The sequence below is a fragment of the Acipenser ruthenus genome, chromosome 44 (assembly GCF_902713425.1).
Source record: "Acipenser ruthenus chromosome 44, fAciRut3.2 maternal haplotype, whole genome shotgun sequence".
Classification (NCBI taxonomy): domain Eukaryota; kingdom Metazoa; phylum Chordata; class Actinopteri; order Acipenseriformes; family Acipenseridae; genus Acipenser; species Acipenser ruthenus.
Genome location: NC_081232.1, coordinates 4,689,762 through 4,706,376, shown reverse-complemented (window position 1 = coordinate 4,706,376; position 16,615 = coordinate 4,689,762). Strand labels below are relative to the sequence as shown.

The following is a 16,615-nucleotide window of genomic DNA, read 5'->3' as shown; positions in this document are numbered from 1 at the left end:
ATTACATTTTACAATTGAAATGTGTGGAGGACAAAAGGAAATTTTGGAGGAATCACCCCCAGCTCACTAAACATAAAAGTCATGAAAGCAGAAATGCAATCGCCTGCGGCCACACCACCTTGAATAAGCCTGATCTCGTCTGATCTCAGAAGACAAGCAATGTTGGGCTTGGTTAGTACTTGGATGGGAGACCACCTGGGAATATCAAGTGCTGCAGGCATTACATTTTACAATTGAAATGTGTGGAGGACAAAAGGAAATTTTGGAGGAATCACCCCCAGCTCACTAAACATAAAAGTCATGAAAGCAGAAATGCACTTGCCTGCGGCCACACCACCTTGAATAAGCCTAATCTCAGAAGCTAAGCAATGTTGGGCTTGGTTAGTACTTGGATGGGAGACCACCTGGGAATATCAAGTGCTGCAGGCATTACATTTTTGTAATTACATTTTACAATTGAAATGTGTGGAGGACAAAAGGAAATTTTGGAGGAATCACCCCCAGCTCACTAAAAATAAAAGTCATGAAAGCAGAAATGCAATCGCCTGCGGCCACACCACCTTGAATAAGCCTGATCTCAGAAGCTAAGCAATGTTGGGCTTGGTTAGTACTTGGATGGGAGACCACCTGGGAATATCAAGTGCTGCAGGCATTACATTTTACAATTGAAATGTGTGGAGGCCAAAGGGAAATTTTGGAGGAATCACCCCCAGCTCCCTAAACATAAAAGTCATGAAAGCAGAAATGCAATCGCCTGTGGCCACACCACCTTGAATAAGCCTGATCTCAGAAGCTAAGCAATGTTGGGCTTGGTTAGTACTTGGATGGGAGACCACCTGGGAATATCAAGTGCTGCAGGCATTACATTTTACAATTGAAATGTGTGGAGGACAAAAGGAAATTTTGGAGGAATCACCCCCAGCTCACTAAACATAAAAGTCATGAAAGCAGAAATGCAATCGCCTGCGGCCACACCACCTTGAATAAGCCTGATCTCGTCTGATCTCAGAAGCTAAGCAATGTTGGGCTTGGTTAGTACTTGGAAGGGAGACCACCTGGGAATATCAAGTGCTGCAGGCATTACATTTTTGTAATTACATTTTACAATTGAAATGTGTGGAGGACAAAAGGAAATTTTGAGGAATCACCCCCAGCTCACTAAACATAAAAGTCATGAAAGCAGAAATGCAATCGCCTGCGGCCACACCACCTTGAATAAGCCTGATCTCGTCTGATCTCAGAAGCTAAGCAATGTTGGGCTTGGTTAGTACTTGGATGGGAGACCACCTGGGAATATCAAGTGCTGCAGGCATTACATTTTACAATTGAAATGTGTGGAGGACAAAAGGAAATTTTGGAGGAATCACCCCCAGCTCACTAAACATAAAAGTCATGAAAGCAGAAATGCAATCGCCTGCGGCCACACCACCTTGAATAAGCCTGATCTCGTCTGATCTCAGAAGCTAAGCAATGTTGGGCTTGGTTAGTACTTGGATGGGAGACCACCTGGGAATATCAAGTGCTGCAGGCATTACATTTTACAATTGAAATGTGTGGAGGACAAAAGGAAATTTTGGAGGAATCACCCCCAGCTCACTAAACATAAAAGTCATGAAAGCAGAAATGCAATCGCCTGCGGCCACACCACCTTGAGTAAGCCTGATCTCGTCTGATCTCAGAAGCTAAGCAGTGTTGGGCTTGGTTAGTACTTGGATGGGAGACCACCTGGGAATATCAAGTGCTGCAGGCATTACATTTTACAATTGAAATGTGTGGTGGACAAAAGGAAATTTTGGAGGAATCACCCCCAGCTCACTAAACATAAAAGTCATGAAAGCAGAAATGCAATCGCCTGCGGCCATACCACCTTGAATAAGCCTGATCTCGTCTGATCTCAGAAGCTAAGCAGTGTTGGGCTTGGTTAGTACTTGGATGGGAGACCACCTGGGAATATCAAGTGCTGCAGGCATTACATTTTACAATTGAAATGTGTGGAGGACAAAAGGAAATTTTGGAGGAATCACCCCCAGCTCACTAAACATAAAAGTCATGAAAGCAGAAATGCAATCGCCTGCGGCCATACCACCTTGAATAAGCCTGATCTCGTCTGATCTCAGAAGCTAAGCAATGTTGGGCTTGGTTAGTACTTGGATGGGAGTCCACCTGGGAATATCAAGTGCTGCGGGCATTACATTTTTGTAATTACATTTTACAATTGAAATGTGTGGAGGACAAAAGGAAATTTTGGAGGAATCACCCCCAGCTCACTAAACATAAAAGTCATGAAAGCAGAAATGCAATCGCCTGCGGCCACACCACCTTGAATAAGCCTGATCTCAGAAGCTAAGCAATGTTGGGCTTGGTTAGTACTTGGATGGGAGACCACCTGGGAATAACAAGTGCTGCAGGCATTACATTTTTGTAATTACATTTTACAATTGAAATGTGTGGAGGACAAAAGGAAATTTTGGAGGAATCACCCCCAGCTCACTAAACATAAAAGTCATGAAAGCAGAAATGCAATCGCCTGCGGCCACACCACCTTGAATAAGCCTGATCTCGTCTGATCTCAGAAGCTAAGCAATGTTGGGCTTGGTTAGTACTTGGATGGGAGACCACCTGGGAATATCAAGTGCTGCAGGCATTACTTTTTTGTAATTACATTTTACAATTGAAATGTGTGGAGGACAAAAGGAAATTTTGGAGGAATCACCCCCAGCTCCCTAAACATAAAAGTCATGAAAGCAGAAATGCAATCGCCTGCGGCCACACCACCTTGAATAAGCCTGATCTCGTCTGATCTCAGAAGCTAAGCAATGTTGGGCTTGGTTAGTACTTGGATGGGAGACCACCTGGGAATATCAAGTGCTGCAGGCATTACATTTTTGTAATTACATTTTACAATTGAAATGTGTGGAGGACAAAAGGAAATTTTGGAGGAATCACCCCCAGCTCACTAAACATAAAAGTCATGAAAGCAGAAATGCAATCGCCTGCCACCACACCACCTTGAATAAGCCTGATCTCGCCTGATCTCGTCTGATCTCAGAAGCTAATCAATCTTGGGCTTGGTTAGTACTTGGATGGGAGACCACCTGGGAATATCAAGTGCTGCAGGCATTACATTTTACAATTGAAATGTGTGGAGGACAAAAGGAAATTTTGGAGGAATCACCCCCAGCTCACTAAACATAAAAGTCATGAAAGCAGAAATGCAATCGCCTGCGGCCACACCACCTTGAATAAGCCTGATCTCGTCTGATCTCAGAAGCTAAGCAATGTTGGGCTTGGTTAGTACTTGGATGGGAGACCACCTGGGAATATCAAGTGCTGCAGGCATTACATTTTTGTAATTACATTTTACAATTGAAATGTGTGGAGGACAAAAGGAAATTTTGGAGGAATCACCCCCAGCTCACTAAACATAAAAGTCATGAAAGCAGAAATGCAATCGCCTGCGGCCACACCACCTTGAATAAGCCTGATCTCGTCTGATCTCAGAAGCTAAGCAATGTTGGGCTTGGTTAGTACTTGGATGGAAGACCACCTGGGAATATCAAGTGCTGCAGCTAAAACATTTTTGTAATTACATTTTACAATTGAAATGTGTGGACGACAAAAGGAAATTTTGGAGGAATCACCCCCAGCTCACTAAACATAAAAGTCATGAAAGCAGAAATGCAATCGCCTGCGGCCACACCACCTTGAATAAGCCTGATCTCGCCTGATCTCAGAAGGTAAGCAATGTTGGGCTTGGTTAGTACTTGGATGGTAGACCACCTGGGAATATCAAGTGCTGCAGGCATTACATTTTACAATTGAAATGTGTGGAGGACAAAAGGAAATTTTGGAGGAATCACCCCCAGCTCACTAAACATAAAAGTCATGAAAGCAGAAATGCAATCGCCTGCCACCACACCACCTTGAATAAGCCTGATCTCGCCTGATCTCGTCTGATCTCAGAAGCTAATCAATCTTGGGCTTGGTTAGTACTTGGATGGGAGACCACCTGGGAATATCAAGTGCTGCAGGCATTACATTTTACAATTGAAATGTGTGGAGGACAAAAGGAAATTTTGGAGGAATCACCCCCAGCTCACTAAACATAAAAGTCATGAAAGCAGAAATGCAATTGCCTGCGGCCACACCACCTTGAATAAGCCTGATCTCGTCTGATCTCAGAAGCTAAGCAATGTTGGGCTTGGTTAGTATTTGGATGGGAGACCACCTGGGAATATCAAGTGCTGCAGGCATTACATTTTTGTAATTACATTTTACAATTGAAATGTGTGGAGGACAAAAGGAAATTTTGGAGGAATCACCCCCAGCTCCCTAAACATAAAAGTCATGAAAGCAGAAATGCAATCGCCTGCGGCCACACCACCTTGAATAAGCCTGATCTCAGAAGCTAAGCAATGTTGGGCTTGGTTAGTACTTGGATGGGAGACCACCTGGGAATATCAAGTGCTGCAGGCATTACATTTTTGTAATTACATTTTACAATTGAAATGTGTGGAGGACAAAAGGAAATTTTGGAGGAATCACCCCCAGCTCACTAAACATAAAAGTCATGAAAGCAGAAATGCAATAGCCTGCGGCCACACCACCTTGAATAAGCCTGATCTCGTCTGATCTCAGAAGCTAAGCAATGTTGGGCTTGGTTAGTACTTGGATGGAAGACCACCTGGGAATATCAAGTGCTGCAGCTAAAACATTTTTGTAATTACATTTTACAATTGAAATGTGTGGACGACAAAAGGAAATTTTGGAGGAATCACCCCCAGCTCACTAAACATAAAAGTCATGAAAGCAGAAATGCAATCGCCTGCGGCCACACCACCTTGAATAAGCCTGATCTCGCCTGATCTCAGAAGGTAAGCAATGTTGGGCTTGGTTAGTACTTGGATGGTAGACCACCTGGGAATATCAATTGCTGCAGGCATTACATTTTACAATTGAAATGTGTGGAGGACAAAAGGAAATTTTGGAGGAATCACCCCCAGCTCCCTAAACATAAAAGTCATGAAAGCAGAAATGCAATCGCCTGCGGCCACACCACCTTGTATAAGCCTGATTTCGTCTGATCTCAGAAGCTAAGCAGTGTTGGGCTTGGTTAGTACTTGGATGGGAGACCACCTGGGAATATCACGTGCTGCAGGCATTACATTTTTGTAATTACATTTTACAATTGAAATGTGTGGAGGACAAAAGGAAATTTTGGAGGAATCACCCCCAGCTCACTAAACATAAAAGTCATGAAAGCAGAAATGCAATCGCCTGCGGCCACACCACCTTGAATAAGCCTGATCTCGTCTGATCTCAGAAGCTAAGCAATGTTGGGCTTGGTTAGTACTTGGATGGGAGACCACCTGGGAATATCAAGTGCTGCAGGCATTACATTTTACAATTGAAATGTGTGGAGGACAAAAGGAAATTTTGGAGGAATCACCCCCAGCTCACTAAACATAAAAGTCATGAAAGCAGAAATGCAAACGCCTGCGGCCACACCACCTTGAATAAGCCTGATCTCGTCTGATCTCAGAAGCTAAGCAATGTTGGGCTTGGTTAGTACTTGGATGGGAGACCACCTGGCAACATCAAGTGCTGCAGGCATTACATTTTTGTAATTACATTTTACAATTGAAATGTGTGGAGGACAAAAGGAAATTTTGGAGGAATCACCCCCAGCTCACTAAACATAAAAGTCATGAAAGCAGAAATGCAATCGCCTGCGGCCACACCACCTTGAATAAGTCTGATCTCGTCTGATCTCAGAAGCTAAGCAATGTTGGGCTTGGTTAGTACTTGGATGGGAGACCACCTGGGAATATCAAGTGCTGCAGGCATTACATTTTACAATTGAAATGTGTGGAGGACAAAAGGAAATTTTGGCGGAATCACCCCCAGCTCACTAAACATAAAAGTCATGAAAGCAGAAATGCAATCGCCTGCGGCCACACCACCTTGAATAAGCCTGATCTCGTCTGATCTCAGAAGCTAAGCAATGTTGGGCTTGGTTAGTACTTGGATGTGAGACCACCTGGGAATATCAAGTGCTGCAGGCATTTCATTTTTGTAATTACATTTTACAATTGAAATGTGTGGAGGACAAAAGGAAATTTTGGAGGAATCACTCCCAGCTCACTAAACATAAAAGTCATGATAGCAGAAATGCAATCGCCTGCGGCCAAACCACCTTGAATAAGCCTGATCTCGTCTGATCTCAGAAGCTAAGCAATGTTGGGCTTGGTTAGTACTTGGATGGGAGACCACCTGGGAATATCAAGTGCTGCAGGCATTACATTTTAAAATTGAAATGTGTGGAGGACAAAAGATTTTGGAGGAATCACCCCCACCTCACTAAACATAAAAGTCATGAAAGCAAAAACACAATCGCATTGCGGCCACACCACCTTGAATAAGCCTGATCTCGTCTGATCTCAGAAGCTAAGCAATGTTGGGCTTGGTTAGTACTTGGATGGGAGACCACCTGGGAATATCAAGTGCTGCAGGCATTACATTTTTGTAATTACATTTTACAATTGAAATGTGTGGAGGACAAAAGGAAATTTTGGAGGAATCACCCCCAGCTCACTAAACATAAAAGTCATGAAAGCAGAAATGCAATCGCCTGCGGCCACACCACCTTGAATAAGCCTGATCTCATCTGATCTCAGAAGCTAAGCAATGTTGGGCTTGGTTATTACTTGGATGGGAGACCACCTTGGAATATCAAGTGCTGCAGGCATTACATTTTACAATTGAAATGTGTGGAGGACAAAAGGAAATTTTGGAGGAATCACCCCCAGCTCACTAAACATAAAAGTCATGAAAGCAGAAATGCAAACGCCTGCGGCCACACCACCTTGAATAAGCCTGATCTCGCCTGATCTCGTCTGATCTCAGAAGCTAAGCAATGTTGGGCTTGGTTAGTACTTGGATGGGAGACCACCTGGGAATATCAAGTGCTGCAGGCATTACTTTTTTGTAATTACATTTTACAATTGAAATGTGTGGAGGACAAAAGGAAATTTTGGAGGAATCACCCCCAGCTCACTAAACATAAAAGTCATGAAAGCAGAAATGCAATCGCCTGCGGCCACACCACCTTGAATAAGCCTGATCTCGTCTGATCTCAGAATCTAAGAAATGTTGGGCTTGGTTAGTACTTGGATGGGAGACCACCTGGGAATATCAAGTGCTGCAGGCATTACATTTTACAATTGAAATGTGTGGAGGACAAAAGGACATTTTGGAGGAATCACCCCCAGCTCACTAAACATAAAAGTCATGAAAGCAGAAATGCAATCGCATGCGGCCACAGCACCTTGAATAATCCTGATCTCGCCAGATCTCATCTGATCTCAGACGCTAAGCAATGTTGTGCTTGGTTAGTACTTGGTTGGGAGACCACCTGGGAATATCAAGTGCTGCAGGCATTACATTTTACAATTGAAATGTGTGGAGGACAAAAGGAAATTTTGGAGGAATCAACCCCAGCTCACTAAACATAAAAGTCATGAAAGCAGAAATGCAATCGCCTGCGGCCACACCACCTTGAATAAGCCTGATCTCGTCTGATCTCAGAAGCTAAGCAATGTTGGGCTTGTTTAGTACTTGGATGGGAGACCACCTGGGAATATCAAGTGCTGCAGGCATTACATTTTACAATTGAAATGTGTGGAGGACAAAAGGAAATTTTGGAGGAATCAACCCCAGCTCACTAAACATAAAAGTCATGAAAGCAGAAATGCAATCGCCTCCGGCCACACCACCTTGAATAAGCCTGATCTCGCCTGATCTCGTCTGATCTCAGAAGCTAAGCAATGTTGGGCTTGGTTAGTACTTGGATGGGAGACCACCTGGGAATATCAAGTGCTGCAGGCATTACATTTTACAATTGAAATATGTGGAGGACAAAAGGACATTTTGGAGGAATCACCCCCAGCTCACTAAACATAAAAGTCATGAAAGCAGAAACGCAATCGCCTGCGGCCACACCACCTTGAATAAGCCTGATCTCGTCTGATCTCAGAAGCTAAGCAATGTTGGGCTTGGTTAGTACTTGGATGGGAGACCACCTGGGAATATCAAGTGCTGCAGTCATTACATTTTACAATTGAAATGTGTGGAGGACAAAAGGAAATTTTGGAGGAATCACCCCCAGCTCACTAAACATAAAAGTCATGAAAGCAGAAATGCAATCGCCTGCGGCCACACCACCTTGAATAAGCCTGCTCTCGCCTGATCTCGTCTGATCTCAGAAGCTAAGCAATGTTGGGCTTGGTTAGTACTTGGATGGGAGACCACCTGGGAATATCAAGTGCTGCAGGCATTACATTTTACAATTGAAATGTGTGGAGGACAAAAGGACATTTTGGAGGAATCACCAACAGCTCACTAAACATAAAAGTCATGAAAGCAGAAATGCAATCGCCTGCGGCCACACCACCTTGAATAAGCCTGGTGCATTGTGGGCTTGGTCAGGTGATTAGAGGAGGAAGCTACACTGCTTGTTAGAGAGAGAGTGAGTTGTTTTTTTTCTTTACTATTTATATTGTTTTTTTGTTGTTTTATTGTTTGTTTGTCTATTAATTTTGACTGAGTTGGCTCCCCTGCAGCTTCGTGCTGTTCAGGGGAAGCCTTTGAAGCTATGGAATCAGTAAAAATGCAGGCTCGTGTACAGAGGCCTGCTTTTGGAAGAAAATTATACAGCAAGGAAGCAACAGTTATTATTGATGTTTCCAGTTTAGAAAAAGTTACTGCAATGGAAATAGTAGATGCTGTTCATGTCCTTTGTGGTGTGGGTGTTTGTTTAGCCTGCAGACCGCGTGGTAATCAAGAATTTGAACTTACCATGGAAACTAAAGAGCAGGCTGCTCTCTTGCAAGATGGTTTGGATATTAAAGGAGATCATTGTTCCTGTCGGTGGTTATATGCACAAGATGTGGTTGTTTCCTTTTTACATTTGCCAGCATATATTGCTGATGGTGACATTATTTCCAAACTGGAGAGTTGGGGAGTAAATATTGTTTCGGATATTAAACGCCGTGTTTATCCTAATACTTCAGTGGCTGATGGAACGCGATTTGTTCGTGTCAAGTTCCCTAGAACTGTTATGTCTTTGCCATATAGCACAAAGTTTGATACAGTGGAAGGTCCTAAATATTTTCGGGTGTTGCATGACAGACAGGAGCGGGTTTGTCACATGTGCCTTCTGCCAGGACATGTGGTGTCATCATGCCCTTCATTCACGTGCTTTGAGTGCGGACAACAGGGGCATTACGCTCGGTCCTGTAGAGCAGTACGCTGCGATGACTGCCACCATGCTCTGTTGAGCTGCATTTGTCTGGATGCGGAGGATGGTGCTGCTGGGAACGGGGGCATGGAGGGAGAGGTGGCAGTTGTGCTTTCACAGCAGGGTGAAGAGGGGGAGTTGAAAGAGCAGCCAGAGGAAGGGGAGGCTGCAGCTGAGCTAATGGAGATGGCGTTGAGGGATGAGCGATTGGAGACGGTGCCTGACGCAGAGGACGTGCATCATGTGGAGGGAGAGCTGGGCACGGCTGCGGAGGCAGTGGAGAGTGTGTCTGCTGTAGCAGTACTTGGGGAGGAAGCAGTGGATGAAGGTGGTGGAGGAAGCTTACAAGAGGATAGGGAGGAGGTGGAGTCGTGTACACGTGATCGGAATGTTAGACTGGCCAAGATAAGCAGAAGACGGGACCGGGCCAAAATTAAGCCAAACATTGGGAACATTTCAACAAGGGTGGTGAGTAAAAGTAAAAATGTATCTGGTGTGAGGGGGGAATTATTTAAAAAGGGAATGGAGGAATATGTGCGGGAGGGAAGATTCCATGTCTTATCTGAAGAGGAAGCGTAATGGCTGTGACTCTGTTCATTTACTTTTTTCTTTTTGCAGTTATGATCTCAATAGTGTCTTTAAATGTTAATGGGTTGCGGGACATTGTTAAGTTCAAAAATATTATTTTGACTGTACCAGCTGCTGATGTAATTTGTTTCCAAGAAACATTTTGGGATGATAATATTGTTAATGTTATTAGGAGTGAATGGGATGGGGATGTTTATTGTAGTAATGCTGTTACTTGTAGGAGGGGGGTGGCAACTTTAGTGAGGAGGGGTTTTTGTGATCGGGTTATGTTTTTGGGAAAGGACATTGAAGGGAGGAGTTTAACAGTTCAGATCAAATTGGTGAATACAATCATAGATTTGGTCAATATTTATGCTCCCAATGAAGTAAAAGATAGGGAGCGTTTTCTTAAAGGGTTGCGGGGGCATCTTACTTCTGATAATAGAATTGTGGTAGGGGATTTTAATGTTATGTTAAGCAGAATAGATCTTGCACAGGGGATGGTATATAAGGCTGACACTTCTAGGAAATCACTGGTCCACCTTATGGATGAGTTTCATTATGTTGATTTCTGGAGGTGCAGACATGGTGCTAAGAGAGATTTTTCCCGACGACAGATGGTTGAAGGGGTTTTGAAGCAGAGTCGCATAGATTTTGGGTTGTGCCATGTTGATTTTATTGCCAATATAGGAAGGGTTTTTTATAAGTACAACTCATTTAGTGATCATGCTGCATTTCACTTTCAAATTCACACTGAGAAATTGAATAAGGGACTGGGGGTGTGGTGTTTTAATGTGCAATATTTGAAAGAGCTCTCGTTTTGTGAAAGTATAAAAGAGCTCATTAGAGTTGGAATGCAGTGTCCCCTTTTTAATACGGATAAGAGAGTTTGGTGGGATAATCTGAAGTATGATTTGAAATTATTTTGCATTTCATATGGCATTGAGAGGCAGAGAGTGAATTTTAGTAGAGAGAGGGAACTTCGAGAGGCTCTGACACATGAGTTCAATAAGGCAGCAGAGAGTGGGGAGGGGAACAGCAACAGAATATTAGAAATCCAGGAGCTGTTGAGGGATTTTGAACAGGAGAAGTGTATGGGGGCCATTGTCAGGAGTAGGGCTAGGTATGTGGTCGAAGGAGAACGAAGTACTAAGTTTTTCTTTGGTTTGGAGTCCTTTACGCAGCGATCCTCTTATATTGGGGAACTGTTAACATCGACGGGCGAAAGGATCAGTGATACAGTGAAAATATTGGATGAAGTATGCACTTTTTATAAAAGTCTCTTTCAATCACAGGGCACAGTCAGGACAGAGAGAGAGACATTGCTATCCTATATAGATAAAACAGTTAGTGACAGTGATAGGGTGAAGTGTGATAGTGAGGTCACTTTGTCAGAGATTGAGGAGGCTTTAGCAGGCATGAAGACTAATAAAAGCCCAGGTTCGGATGGGTTCCCAATTGAATTTTATAGGGCTTTTAAAGAGATGCTGGGGTCAATTTTAGTGAAGGTGTACAAGGAGATTCAGGAGGATGGGTTGTTGAGTCCCACAATGAGGAGGAGTATTATTACTTTAATTTACAAAAAGCAGGGTGACCCTGCTCTTCTTAAGAATTATAGGCCTTTAAGCTTGCTTAATTGTGACTATAAGATCTTGACACGAGTTTTTGCCAATAGGTTGAAGGGGGTAATGCCTACAATCATTTCACACTCTCAGACGTATTGTGTAGCAGGTAGGGATATAGCAGACACGGTCTGTTCCCTCAGGGATGTGGTGGGATTTCTTGTGGGGCAGAAAGCAGATGGATACATCTTGAAACTAGATCAAGAGAAGGCATTTGATCGAGTGGAGCATGACTATTTATTGGCTGTTCTTAAAGGGTTTGGGTTTGGGGATGGATTTGTCTCTTGGGTCCGGACGTTTTATACAGACATTTTTAGCTGTGTCAAGTGTAATGGGTTTCTTACTGGGTATTTTTCTGTAGAAAGGTCAGTGCGACAGGGTTGCCCTCTGTCTGCACTATTATATTCTATTATTTCAGAGCCCTTGAGCCTGGCTATTAAATGTACAAGTGGCATAGAAGCAGTCCCTGTGCCAGGGAGCACAGCTCCCTCTTTGATTTATCAATATGCTGACGACACGACATTTACTGTATCCAGTTTAAGCAGCATACCTCTTATTATGAAAGTGGTTGATTCTTATTGTGCTGCCTCAGGTGCCAAAGTTAATATGGCTAAGTCTGAACTTTTGTCTGTGGGTTGTGGTGATGCTGCTGCACTGTCCAGTTTGCCCTTTAAATTGGTCACTGATAAGGTGAAGGTTTTAGGGGTGTATGTGGGGGTGGATGAGAAGACAGTTGTAGACTACACTTGGACTGAAAAGATTGCTAAAATGAGAGCAAGGTTGAATCTGTGGAGTTCCCGGGGCCTGACTCTGAAAGGAAAAGTGTTGGTTTTGAACAGTCTGTTTTTGTCAATGCTGTGGTACACTTTATGTGTAATGGAGCTCCCAGGTTGGGTGGAGAGGGAGATAAAGACCCTCATAGTGCGATATTTGTGGGATGGGAAGCCCCCCAAAATCAGCTATAATACCATTATAGGGGAGGTTAAGAAAGGGGGGTTGATGCTTGCTGATCCAGTGCTGAAAAAGAATAGTTTTCGTGTGAAACTGGTAAGGAAGTATTTGGATCCCAGTAATGTGAGTCTGTGGAAATATTTTATGACTCATTTTTTGGGTTTGTGTGGGGGGTTGGGAATGGGGAAGGAACTGTTATTTATGAGATTGAAGCCAAGCATGATTGTTGGCATTCCCTATTTTTATAAAGAAGTTTTATTAGCTTGGTCAGTTTTTTTGAGATTTGTTTCTTTTGTTCCGGAAAACAAGGGGCAAATGCTACACTCTCCCTACCCCCCCACTCGACCTCTCCGCTCCGCCTGCACTAGAAGACTAGCTCTACCACCGCTACGCTCCCCTGCCTCCAAAGCCCGCTCCTTCTCCACCCTTGCTACGCAGTGGTGGAATGACCTTCCTACAGATGTCAGGACTGCCCAGTCCCTGACCACATTCCGGCGCCTCCTTAAGACCCACCTCTTCAAAGAGCACCTGTAGAACTCCTCTGTTTGTATCCTGGGACACTATCACCCTTCATGTAAATGTGCTTTATTTTGCTCTTATCAGCCCCCTATTTTACTGCATTTAATCCTGTACTTCAGAATACTGTAATCTGCCAAGTTTTTAACCTGTAGTACTTTGTATTTAATCACATCCTGATGTAACTATCACTATTTAATCATATCCTGATGTAACTATCACTATTACCTGCTGTATTATTGAATTGTGGTTTGTCAAACTTGTACTTTGCTTGAACAAAAGTTATTGTATTTCTTGCTCTTATTGTATTACTTGTATTGTAACGCTTGAAATGTTTTTGCTTACGATTGTAAGTCGCCCTGGATAAGGGCGTCTGCTAAGAAATAAATAATAATAATAATAATAGAACAACCATTGTTTTTAAATCCCTTACTTACAGTAGAAGGTGAGGCAGTTTATGACAAGTGTTTTCTGGATGCTGGCATTGTCAAGATCAAAGATGTTATGTATGAAGTAAGGGAAGGTTTCTTGCCTCTACAGGCAGTAGTGGATATGGTTCAGGAGGCCGATGAGGACGTATCAGTAGAAACTATTCAGAAGGTTTTTGCTAAGATTAAGAGCGCAATACCTCCAAGCTGGGTGTCAGTGATTGATAAAGGGCAAGCAGAGCGAGAAGGGGAAGGGGTAATATTTCCAAGGATGTTTTTTCAGAAGGGGAGGGAGACTTTTAGTATTTTGGAGGGGACAACTAACATATTTTTCAAGTTTTTCTTGAGCATGGTTTTTAAGAAGCCCACGTCAGAGAACTTTTGGGGTGCCATATTTCCTGAGATTGTGCCTTCTACAATTTGGTGCAATGTTCGTTTGCCATTTCTGCCTCCTCAATATGAAGCTTTGGACTACAAACTGAGGCATAACTGTCTATTTACTAAAAAACTATTGTATAGACTGCACCTCACAGAGTCTGCATTGTGTTCAGTGTGCGGAACAAGGGAAGAAGGGCTTCAACATTTGTTTCTGAACTGTACTGGGCTGGGGGGTTTTAAAGAGTTTTTAGGAATGATAATTGAAGGGCTATTTAAGTCTGCAGACCTGGGTGTGTTAAATCTCTTGTCTTGGGGTGATTTCTTTCTTTTTGGTTTACATACTCAGGTTGAGAATGTCAATGTTTTTGTTGTCAATTTGTTTCTCAGTTATGCCAGGTATACTATCTGGCAAAGAAGGAATCTGATGCAATATCATGGCAGGAATCTCAACATTGTTAAACTTTATGTCACTAATCTGAAAAAGAATGTTTCAGATATATTCTTTTACTGTAAAAGTGTGGGTTGTATGAAGCGATTTGATGATTTGATATTGTATAATAATGTTTTTCTTAGGATGGAGGGGGATGGGCTTGTTTTTTGTTTGTGAACATGTGTCTTCTCAGTGATGATTTTTGAATGGTATATTTGAAATACTGATTTTCTGTTTATCATATGAATCTTAGAGAAAAATGCAATCGCCTGCGGCCACACCACCTTGAATAAGCTTGATCTCGTCTGATCTCAGAAGCTAAGCAATGTTGGGCTTGGTTAGTACTTGGATGGGAGACCACCTGGGAATATCAAGTGCTGCAGGCATTACATTTTACATTTGAAATGTGTGGAGGACAAAAGGAAATTTTGGAGGAATCACCCCCAGCTCAATAAACATAAAAGGCATGAAAGCAGAAATGCAATCGCCTGCGCCACACCACCTTGAATAAGCCTGATCTCGTCTGATCTCAGAAGCTAAGCAATGTTGGGCTTGGTTAGTACTTGGATGGGAGGCCACCTGGGAATATCAAGTGCTGCAGGCATTACATTTTACAATTGAAATGTGTGGAGGACAAAAGGAAATTTTGGAGGAATCACCCCCAGCTCACTAAACATAAAAGTCATGAAAGCAGAAATGCAATCGCCTGCGGCCACACCACCTTGAATAAGCCTGATCTCGCCTGATCTCGTCTGATCTCAGAAGCTAAGCAATGTTGGGTTTGGTTAGTACTTGGATGGGAGACCACCTGGGAATATCAAGTGCTGCAGGCATTATATTTTTGTAATTACATTTTACAATTGAAATGTGTGGAGGACAAAAGGAAATTTTGGAGGAATCACCCCCAGCTCACTAAACATAAAAGTCATGAAAGCAGAAATGCAACCGCCTGCGGCCACACCACCTTGTATAAGCCTGATATCAGAAGCTGAGCAATGTTGGGCTTGGTTAGTACTTGGATGGGAGACCACCTGGGAATATCAAGTGCTGCAGGCATTACATTTTACAATTGAAATGTGTGGAGGACAAAAGGAAATTTTGGAGGAATCACCCCCAGCTCAATAAACATAAAAGTCATGAAAGCAGAAATGCAATCGCCTGCGGCCACACCACCTTGAATAAGCCTGCTCTCGTTTGATCTCAGAAGCTAAGCAATGTTGGGCTTGGTTAGTACTTGGATGGGAGACCACCTGGGAATATCAAGTGCTGCAGGCATTACATTTTTGTAATTACATTTTACAATTGAAATGTGTGGAGGACAAAATGAAATTTTGGAGGAATCACCCCCAGCTCACTAAACATAAAAGTCATGAAAGCAGAAATGCAATCGCCTGCGGCCACACCACCTTGAATAAGCCTGATCTCGTCTGATCTCAGAAGCTAAGCAATGTTGGGCTTGCTTAGTACTTGGATGGGAGACCACCTGGGAATATCAAGTGCTGCAGGCATTACATTTTATAATTGAAATGTGTGGAGGACAAAAGGAAATTTTTGAGGAATCACCCCCAGCTCAATAAACATAAAAGTCATGAAAGCAGAAATGCAATCGCCTGCTGCCACACCACCATGAATAAGCCTGATCTCGTCTGATCTCAGAAGCTAAGCAATGTTGGGCTTGGTTAGTACTTGGATGGGAGACCACCTGGGAATATCAAGTGCTGCAGGCATTACATTTCACAATTGAAATGTGTGGAGGACAAAAGGAAATTTTGGAGGAATCACCCCCAGCTCCCTAAACATAAAAGTCATGAAAGCAGAAATGCAATCGCCTGCGGCCACACCACCTTGAATAAGCCTGATCTCAGAAGCTAAGCAATGTTGGGCTTGGTTAGTACTTGGATGGGAGACCACCTGGGAATATCAAGTGCTGCAGGCATTACATTTTTGTAATTACATTTTACAATTGAAATGTGTGGAGGACAAAAGGAAATTTTGGAGGAATCACCCCCAGCTCCCTAAACATAAAAGTCATGAAAGCAGAAATGCAATCGCCTGCGGCCACACCACCTTGAATAAGCCTGATCTCGTCTGATCTCAGAAGCTAAGCAATGTTAGGCTTGGTTAGTACTTGGATGGGAGACCACCTGGGAATATCAAGTGCTGCAGGCATTACATTTTACAATTGAAATGTGTGGAGGACAAGGAAATTTTGGAGGAATCACCCCAGCTCACTAAACATAAATGTCATGAAAGCAGAAATGCAATCGCCTGCGGCCACACCACCTTGAATAAGCCTGATCTCGTCTGATCTCAGAAGCTAAGCAATGTTGGGCTTGGTTAGTACTTGGATGGGAGACCACCTGGGAATATCAAGTGCTGCAGGCATTACTTTTTACAATTGAAATGTGTGGAGGACAAAAGGAAA

The 16,615-nt window shown here is 43.1% G+C and overlaps 26 non-coding genes and 21 pseudogenes across 26 annotated transcripts; all 47 read left to right on the top strand.

Moving 5' to 3' along the window:
- The first annotated feature begins 101 nt into the window (after positions 1-101).
- Positions 102-220, top strand: LOC131711235 (5S ribosomal RNA). Its single transcript, XR_009313118.1, has one exon. It is a non-coding gene; the product is annotated as a 5S ribosomal RNA (ribosomal RNA).
- A 100-nt stretch (positions 221-320) lies between these two features.
- On the top strand, positions 321-429 carry LOC131716113 (5S ribosomal RNA; annotated as a pseudogene).
- A 114-nt stretch (positions 430-543) lies between these two features.
- On the top strand, positions 544-652 carry LOC131715043 (5S ribosomal RNA; annotated as a pseudogene).
- A 100-nt stretch (positions 653-752) lies between these two features.
- LOC131715435 (5S ribosomal RNA) lies at positions 753-861 on the top strand (annotated as a pseudogene).
- Positions 862-961: 100 nt separating this feature from the next.
- LOC131711038 (5S ribosomal RNA) lies at positions 962-1,080 on the top strand. The gene has a single exon (XR_009312920.1). It is a non-coding gene; the product is annotated as a 5S ribosomal RNA (ribosomal RNA).
- A 113-nt stretch (positions 1,081-1,193) lies between these two features.
- Positions 1,194-1,312, top strand: LOC131718105 (5S ribosomal RNA). The gene has a single exon (XR_009317000.1). It is a non-coding gene; the product is annotated as a 5S ribosomal RNA (ribosomal RNA).
- Positions 1,313-1,412: 100 nt separating this feature from the next.
- Positions 1,413-1,531, top strand: LOC131718104 (5S ribosomal RNA). The gene has a single exon (XR_009316999.1). It is a non-coding gene; the product is annotated as a 5S ribosomal RNA (ribosomal RNA).
- Positions 1,532-1,631: 100 nt separating this feature from the next.
- Positions 1,632-1,750, top strand: LOC131711468 (5S ribosomal RNA). Its single transcript, XR_009313353.1, has one exon. It is a non-coding gene; the product is annotated as a 5S ribosomal RNA (ribosomal RNA).
- Positions 1,751-1,850: 100 nt separating this feature from the next.
- Positions 1,851-1,969, top strand: LOC131718074 (5S ribosomal RNA). Its single transcript, XR_009316968.1, has one exon. It is a non-coding gene; the product is annotated as a 5S ribosomal RNA (ribosomal RNA).
- A 100-nt stretch (positions 1,970-2,069) lies between these two features.
- On the top strand, positions 2,070-2,188 carry LOC131710227 (5S ribosomal RNA). The gene has a single exon (XR_009312097.1). It is a non-coding gene; the product is annotated as a 5S ribosomal RNA (ribosomal RNA).
- Positions 2,189-2,302: 114 nt separating this feature from the next.
- LOC131715371 (5S ribosomal RNA) lies at positions 2,303-2,411 on the top strand (annotated as a pseudogene).
- Positions 2,412-2,525: 114 nt separating this feature from the next.
- LOC131718103 (5S ribosomal RNA) lies at positions 2,526-2,644 on the top strand. The gene has a single exon (XR_009316998.1). It is a non-coding gene; the product is annotated as a 5S ribosomal RNA (ribosomal RNA).
- A 114-nt stretch (positions 2,645-2,758) lies between these two features.
- LOC131718102 (5S ribosomal RNA) lies at positions 2,759-2,877 on the top strand. The gene has a single exon (XR_009316997.1). It is a non-coding gene; the product is annotated as a 5S ribosomal RNA (ribosomal RNA).
- A 114-nt stretch (positions 2,878-2,991) lies between these two features.
- LOC131716361 (5S ribosomal RNA) lies at positions 2,992-3,120 on the top strand (annotated as a pseudogene).
- A 100-nt stretch (positions 3,121-3,220) lies between these two features.
- LOC131718101 (5S ribosomal RNA) lies at positions 3,221-3,339 on the top strand. Its single transcript, XR_009316996.1, has one exon. It is a non-coding gene; the product is annotated as a 5S ribosomal RNA (ribosomal RNA).
- Positions 3,340-3,453: 114 nt separating this feature from the next.
- Positions 3,454-3,572, top strand: LOC131713672 (5S ribosomal RNA; annotated as a pseudogene).
- Positions 3,573-3,686: 114 nt separating this feature from the next.
- LOC131713617 (5S ribosomal RNA) lies at positions 3,687-3,805 on the top strand (annotated as a pseudogene).
- A 100-nt stretch (positions 3,806-3,905) lies between these two features.
- LOC131716359 (5S ribosomal RNA) lies at positions 3,906-4,034 on the top strand (annotated as a pseudogene).
- A 100-nt stretch (positions 4,035-4,134) lies between these two features.
- LOC131711153 (5S ribosomal RNA) lies at positions 4,135-4,253 on the top strand. The gene has a single exon (XR_009313035.1). It is a non-coding gene; the product is annotated as a 5S ribosomal RNA (ribosomal RNA).
- Positions 4,254-4,367: 114 nt separating this feature from the next.
- LOC131715042 (5S ribosomal RNA) lies at positions 4,368-4,476 on the top strand (annotated as a pseudogene).
- A 114-nt stretch (positions 4,477-4,590) lies between these two features.
- LOC131713671 (5S ribosomal RNA) lies at positions 4,591-4,709 on the top strand (annotated as a pseudogene).
- Positions 4,710-4,823: 114 nt separating this feature from the next.
- Positions 4,824-4,942, top strand: LOC131714335 (5S ribosomal RNA; annotated as a pseudogene).
- Positions 4,943-5,042: 100 nt separating this feature from the next.
- LOC131713699 (5S ribosomal RNA) lies at positions 5,043-5,161 on the top strand (annotated as a pseudogene).
- Positions 5,162-5,275: 114 nt separating this feature from the next.
- Positions 5,276-5,394, top strand: LOC131718100 (5S ribosomal RNA). The gene has a single exon (XR_009316995.1). It is a non-coding gene; the product is annotated as a 5S ribosomal RNA (ribosomal RNA).
- A 100-nt stretch (positions 5,395-5,494) lies between these two features.
- Positions 5,495-5,613, top strand: LOC131713053 (5S ribosomal RNA). The gene has a single exon (XR_009314940.1). It is a non-coding gene; the product is annotated as a 5S ribosomal RNA (ribosomal RNA).
- Positions 5,614-5,727: 114 nt separating this feature from the next.
- LOC131711254 (5S ribosomal RNA) lies at positions 5,728-5,846 on the top strand. Its single transcript, XR_009313137.1, has one exon. It is a non-coding gene; the product is annotated as a 5S ribosomal RNA (ribosomal RNA).
- A 100-nt stretch (positions 5,847-5,946) lies between these two features.
- LOC131712768 (5S ribosomal RNA) lies at positions 5,947-6,065 on the top strand. Its single transcript, XR_009314657.1, has one exon. It is a non-coding gene; the product is annotated as a 5S ribosomal RNA (ribosomal RNA).
- Positions 6,066-6,179: 114 nt separating this feature from the next.
- LOC131720613 (5S ribosomal RNA) lies at positions 6,180-6,298 on the top strand. Its single transcript, XR_009319510.1, has one exon. It is a non-coding gene; the product is annotated as a 5S ribosomal RNA (ribosomal RNA).
- A 98-nt stretch (positions 6,299-6,396) lies between these two features.
- LOC131713556 (5S ribosomal RNA) lies at positions 6,397-6,515 on the top strand (annotated as a pseudogene).
- A 114-nt stretch (positions 6,516-6,629) lies between these two features.
- Positions 6,630-6,748, top strand: LOC117408062 (5S ribosomal RNA). The gene has a single exon (XR_004545303.3). It is a non-coding gene; the product is annotated as a 5S ribosomal RNA (ribosomal RNA).
- A 100-nt stretch (positions 6,749-6,848) lies between these two features.
- Positions 6,849-6,977, top strand: LOC131713328 (5S ribosomal RNA; annotated as a pseudogene).
- A 114-nt stretch (positions 6,978-7,091) lies between these two features.
- LOC117408106 (5S ribosomal RNA) lies at positions 7,092-7,210 on the top strand. The gene has a single exon (XR_004662920.2). It is a non-coding gene; the product is annotated as a 5S ribosomal RNA (ribosomal RNA).
- Positions 7,211-7,310: 100 nt separating this feature from the next.
- On the top strand, positions 7,311-7,439 carry LOC117408095 (5S ribosomal RNA; annotated as a pseudogene).
- Positions 7,440-7,539: 100 nt separating this feature from the next.
- On the top strand, positions 7,540-7,658 carry LOC117970612 (5S ribosomal RNA). The gene has a single exon (XR_004662943.2). It is a non-coding gene; the product is annotated as a 5S ribosomal RNA (ribosomal RNA).
- A 100-nt stretch (positions 7,659-7,758) lies between these two features.
- Positions 7,759-7,887, top strand: LOC117408103 (5S ribosomal RNA; annotated as a pseudogene).
- Positions 7,888-7,987: 100 nt separating this feature from the next.
- On the top strand, positions 7,988-8,106 carry LOC131710559 (5S ribosomal RNA). The gene has a single exon (XR_009312437.1). It is a non-coding gene; the product is annotated as a 5S ribosomal RNA (ribosomal RNA).
- Positions 8,107-8,206: 100 nt separating this feature from the next.
- On the top strand, positions 8,207-8,335 carry LOC117408016 (5S ribosomal RNA; annotated as a pseudogene).
- Positions 8,336-14,457: 6,122 nt separating this feature from the next.
- Positions 14,458-14,576, top strand: LOC131710501 (5S ribosomal RNA). The gene has a single exon (XR_009312373.1). It is a non-coding gene; the product is annotated as a 5S ribosomal RNA (ribosomal RNA).
- Positions 14,577-14,676: 100 nt separating this feature from the next.
- On the top strand, positions 14,677-14,794 carry LOC131714121 (5S ribosomal RNA; annotated as a pseudogene).
- A 100-nt stretch (positions 14,795-14,894) lies between these two features.
- LOC131714004 (5S ribosomal RNA) lies at positions 14,895-15,023 on the top strand (annotated as a pseudogene).
- Positions 15,024-15,137: 114 nt separating this feature from the next.
- LOC131716443 (5S ribosomal RNA) lies at positions 15,138-15,246 on the top strand (annotated as a pseudogene).
- Positions 15,247-15,346: 100 nt separating this feature from the next.
- On the top strand, positions 15,347-15,465 carry LOC131712996 (5S ribosomal RNA). The gene has a single exon (XR_009314883.1). It is a non-coding gene; the product is annotated as a 5S ribosomal RNA (ribosomal RNA).
- A 114-nt stretch (positions 15,466-15,579) lies between these two features.
- Positions 15,580-15,698, top strand: LOC131709988 (5S ribosomal RNA). Its single transcript, XR_009311853.1, has one exon. It is a non-coding gene; the product is annotated as a 5S ribosomal RNA (ribosomal RNA).
- A 100-nt stretch (positions 15,699-15,798) lies between these two features.
- LOC131712995 (5S ribosomal RNA) lies at positions 15,799-15,917 on the top strand. Its single transcript, XR_009314882.1, has one exon. It is a non-coding gene; the product is annotated as a 5S ribosomal RNA (ribosomal RNA).
- Positions 15,918-16,017: 100 nt separating this feature from the next.
- LOC131715041 (5S ribosomal RNA) lies at positions 16,018-16,126 on the top strand (annotated as a pseudogene).
- A 114-nt stretch (positions 16,127-16,240) lies between these two features.
- Positions 16,241-16,359, top strand: LOC131712094 (5S ribosomal RNA). Its single transcript, XR_009313983.1, has one exon. It is a non-coding gene; the product is annotated as a 5S ribosomal RNA (ribosomal RNA).
- A 97-nt stretch (positions 16,360-16,456) lies between these two features.
- Positions 16,457-16,575, top strand: LOC131718099 (5S ribosomal RNA). The gene has a single exon (XR_009316994.1). It is a non-coding gene; the product is annotated as a 5S ribosomal RNA (ribosomal RNA).
- Positions 16,576-16,615: the final 40 nt, after the last annotated feature.